The sequence below is a fragment of the Camellia sinensis genome, chromosome 2, assembly GCF_055761805.1.
Source record: "Camellia sinensis isolate YWXY chromosome 2, ASM5576180v1, whole genome shotgun sequence".
Classification (NCBI taxonomy): domain Eukaryota; kingdom Viridiplantae; phylum Streptophyta; class Magnoliopsida; order Ericales; family Theaceae; genus Camellia; species Camellia sinensis.
In genome coordinates, this window is record NC_138962.1 from 9,724,245 (window position 1) to 9,729,379 (window position 5,135).

The following is a 5,135-nucleotide window of genomic DNA, read 5'->3' on the forward strand; positions in this document are numbered from 1 at the left end:
TGTAGGTTGAAATTAGTCAACCCTTTGTACATCAAAAAATTACTGTTTTGATGTATCTGATTACAAGAATACTTTGCAATATCTTACTGTTTTTCATTTGATATTATGATAATTTTAATGTTTCTTACAATGATTTTATTTATTCATAATTAGCAACTTGATCTCTCCTTCCCCTTATTGAATTAATAATGTGCTAGCTTCTGTTTCCCTTGGTTGCTCCCCGTTTGTTTCATTTTTGTGCCTTTAACTTTGTTCATGGGTGCATCATTTCTTGCTTGAATGGACCAATCACTTTATGCGGTCCCAAAATTTGGTCTTTAATGGTGTAATGAGCTGAGTTCTCCCCTTATCCTTCCTTCGACAGATTAGTAAGGCTTTGTTTGGCAACTTAGCCACTAAAAAAAAAAAATTGAACATCTTAGTAACTTTTTTCAAAAAGTTAAAAAGCCACTTAAAAAAACAATTCCCAAATGAGGCCTAACTTAAGTTCTAAATAATATCCTATCCTCACATTCGTTATATCTTGTGCCTACATTCTTCTAGAATGATCTGAATTTTTTTTGGGATCCTTCCTTGAAGAGTAGAGTGAGTTGCATCCATACAATATTCTTTGCATATTCTTTACCCAATAACTTGGGTTTCTTGCATTGGTTTTTTCTGGACTTGTGGTTGCATCATCTCTACCCTCTTTCTGATGTAGTTGATGCTACATCTACACATGTATTCCAAACCATTAATTTTGTTTATTTATCTGGCAGCCCTGATGATTAGGAGTGTTTCCTGGATTACTTAGGTTGTTTGCTCGAGGATGACAGTAGCTGGTGTAATGGTGCTGATAGTGATCCAATTCATCCATCAAAATCTGTGGACTGCAAGCTTGCGCACTTGTCAGATGAAGTGGTGCACATTTTAATCCTTGCATTACATAAATTATTGTTTGGTACAGTTCTTTCCACAAAAGTTTATGCTGAATTTGATTTGTGTGACTTGGATGTGTGCAGTTTGATTCTCATATATTAATTGCGCCAGCTTTTGTACAAAAGTTATTCGCAGAAGCCAGTACTGACTCTGCAAGATGTCCATACTTGGCAAATCTTGAGATTGAAAGGAGGAAATTCTTGTTTGGAAAGGGAGTCTTTTCTTCTTTACTATCAAATGTAAGTCTTTTCTTCTTCTAACATCATAAAAAATTAGACGATCCAAGCTTCTAATTTTTCGGAAGTTGGACATGTTACACTTGTGAAATTCAGCCGTAACAGGCAGTGACTGCCCATGCCACGTGTGTGTGTGAAGCCATTAGATCAATCATGGCAGTTACCAAGCTTATGGCAGTTACCAAGCTTGAAGCAATGAGATTTGACAGGGTATTCTAGGCATAGAAAAACTCGTGACAAAGTTTCAAAGAGTTGTGCGCTTTATATAATAGTATAGATATGTATTTTTTTTTTTTTTGCAATTATAGTTTCAATAGTTTCATGATTCATACTATTGAATTTTATATATTAGCTATTCTTGTAAATTGTGGACGTTAAAAGTGACATAGATTACTTGTTTTTATATATTTATTATATGTCGTATATTTGAATATTATACATCAATTAGGCACCTCAATTAGGATTGTATATACTGGATTGATGAGACCTAAGAAAGTTTCATGTTTCGACAAATCTTGAACTTGCCTTGCCCCTTTTAAAACCTTGAGCTACATTACATTACTCTTGAAATCACTGGACTGATGAAAGCACACAAAGACAAAAATTGGTAGTTAGATTGTTCCAACAGAGTTTATTTATTTATTTATTTTGCTTGGAGACGGAGAGTTTATTAAATAGTGTAATTCTGCACAAGTTGATCAGCATACTAGTTTCTTTTTTATCACCTTTTAGCTGAGTATTTATGCATGTGTACATTCTCTTTGCTTCTCTTCCTAGAATACTCGTTGTTGTGTGTTTTTCAGAATGCTTTCTAATAGAGAATTAGCTAGACACTCTAGAAGAAGAAAACAAGCCCATTTGACTGAGCTAGAAACACAGGTTTTGTCCTTTATCTTGTCCCTTGGGACCCAGCCTATAACACTCTGCATTTTCTCATCAAAGAATACAACACATGTATTTGCTGCATTAGATAAGCCAACTGTCATGTACAGTAGTAACAAGAAATTACTCTCCAACAATGGAAATTTGAAAGAGGTTAGTCATATGTGCCCTTTCAACTCTGCTGCTTTTCCGGACAAGTAAATTTGGTTCTCTCTCTTAATTTAAAGTTTTTTCCCCTCATCATCGTCAATTGAAATCTTGGAACTTGATTCTTTTGTATTTTTTTCTTAAACACACTTCTTGAATTGGAAAAGAAGAAATCTTTAATTGTTATTCTAGTCCATGCTTCTAAAGGTAATTATATGCCATTTCTTGGTAATTTTAGCTCAACAGTTTGTTGATGTTCTCTGTTCTGGTGTATCTGCTATATATGCTGTTCTGCTCTGCTAATCTGGTGTATGTGTAATTATCTACTCTGTTTTAGGTTAGATTTGTTCAACAAAGATTGGATTCTACTCTCATCTATTCATTTTAGGCCCTGATTCTTGAAATCAAGTGATTATTAAGGTAAATGTTTTTCTTTTATTTCATTAGCATAAGAAATATGAATGAAATTATGGAATTCAGAATGTTTGAATTGTTTAGTATATTTAAGTGATTTACGGATTATAATTTTATAATTTTTATATTTTATAGTTTTGATTTTATTTTTTATTTGTATCTCATAATGCATGCTATCAACTTATTATGATATCTAACTTTTCGAGGGACTGCTCATATAACACCTAGCTTATTGACGAATTCAACCTTATATGTTACTTCTGTTAGATCGCCACTAATCCCAAAAGGTCAAGTTGTGTGGAAAGAGGCCCAACAATGCATATTGAGCTCTCCGACACCCTTGTCATGTGCAATCCCGTCTTGCATGTGGAGATGAAAACATCCTAACATGTGGAGAAGCAAAATGCCAACAAGGAAACAAATGCATATATAGAACTTGAACCTAAGACCTTTATTAACCTGTGGTTTGACACCTTATTAGACAAACACCAGTAGTCCAGAAAATTTAAGACCTTAGGAAAGGGGCCCAACAATCATTACTTTGCTCTCCAATACTGTCACTTGGATTTATCTTTGAAAATGAATTTTCAGTTAGCCTTGATGCATCACTGCAGTATGTACTAAGCATTGTAGTCTATCATGGTTACTTGCACTTTTTTACCCCTTTATGTCATTTTCAAGTATGGCTAGTCAGAGTGTTAATGTAAATCATGTATGATGTATCCACTTCCTACCGTGTCAATACTGTCATGTATGATGTATCCACTTCCTAAGTTTCGTGCTTCTTGGGCTACTCACTGTGGGGCTATAACGTAATATGTGATGGTATATTACGTTTGATGGTGAACTAATTATTTGTGTTGAGTATTTCTAATACCGTTGAATTATAGTTCCAGGTCTGAGATGTACGCCTTATAATGGACCGCAATTCAAGTCATTCCAAGAGAGTTGGGTAAGTTCAATTTTTCCTTCCATAGCCAAAAAATTATCTCAATTTAATTTTTTATTATGCTATAACTATTTTAATTCTATCATTAGTGGAGGTTTGTCATCTCGTAATGAGGTCAAAGATAGAAGTCTACACTTCTTTTAACAACTAAGGCTGTTATCAACAAGTGAAGATGACAGAGCAAAAGGCACACTAATCATATTGAAAAAGTCTACATGCTAAATTGACAAGTAATTATGGGCTAACAAAATTGCAGTAAGGCCAAGTCCAATGCTTTGTAAGATAGATGATGACCCCCTGCCCTTCTCTTTCACCCTCCTCCCCCACACAATGTAAACTCGCCAAGTTGTTTTTTTTGGTTTTGGGGATGGGCTTCATGAAATTGCATTGGTTAAATTTTGGTTTCGGTAATGGAGAAATGTTTTAAACATTGCGTAGCTATTAATGGATTTGTATTATTCTAGTGATTTTAAAATATTAAGGGTGAATATTGTGGAAAAAAACTGAATATTGTTAGTTAGAATATTGTTAGTTAGAATATATATTCCAATAATGTTGTCATACATTACAACACAAGTTCATCATAGAACTTTGGCAACATCACTCTCCTCAAAACAATTTTTGCATCCCAGGGATTGAGTGTTAAAGACCTTGTTGTTCTTTTAGTTGTAGTAATTTGTCTACTTGGATGATTGTTAACTTGTTGTGCTTGCTGGTATGGCTCATTCGAGAGTTGTGTTGTTGTGTGTTTGGGAGACTTACCACTCACTTACGATGGTTGTTTTATGCTTCAAATGGTTTCATAAATTTTTTTTACTAACTTGGTAATACAAAGGCAAAGCAGTGAAACATTTCAGATATTGAAATTGAACTTTTATTAGACTTTATGCAACTAGGATTAGATTGAGAAGATTTGTCAGTGAGAGTCCTAACTGTTGATTGGCTTTGATTTTGCTGTTTCTGCAATATTAACCTAGTGCTTCTCTTTTCTCTTTTTTCTTTTTTGCCCCTTGCAAATAGCGTGAAGATGTAGCTTATAATTTTGACTACGGAACCCCCATCCACACTCATTGATCTTCTTTCTTTCTCCAGTGGTGATGATAACTCAAGTTTAGCACCTGAGCGGTAAGCTATTACACATTAATGGGATGCACCTTGGGAGGGACCAATATAAGTTGTATGAACTTACGACACATTAATGGGATGCACCATTTGTGAATTAGCCTTAAAATTAATTTTTTGTTCTCATAATCTCAAAAAAAGTCTGTTACAGGGATAAATTGTATAATTGATCTAATTGTAAATTGATGAGTTACTAATGTTTTTAATCTTTTGTATAATTGATTAATTACTAAAACTTTTAATTTATTTTTTTGCAGATTGGATTAGAGTGGCATTTTTGACGTGCAACAATGATGTAATTTGCTTGAATGTTCATTTTTGTTTGATAAGGATACACATACTTTTTGGAGTTGCACTAGTTATTGTTGGATTTTTGGTGGAATTGAACAAGTTATAACTTTTGGATATTTTGTGGATATTTCATTATTTTATTGTATTAGGATGAAATTATTTGTAATGATGAATGG

At 33.7% G+C, this 5,135-nt stretch overlaps 1 long non-coding RNA gene across 1 annotated transcript; it reads left to right on the plus strand.

Moving 5' to 3' along the window:
- Window positions 1-796: 796 nt before the first annotated feature.
- Window positions 797-4,546, plus strand: LOC145819832 (uncharacterized). Its single transcript, XR_014360606.1, has 4 exons — window positions 797-900; window positions 1,002-1,157; window positions 2,521-2,603; window positions 3,488-4,546. It is a non-coding gene; the product is annotated as an uncharacterized LOC145819832 (long non-coding RNA).
- Window positions 4,547-5,135: the final 589 nt, after the last annotated feature.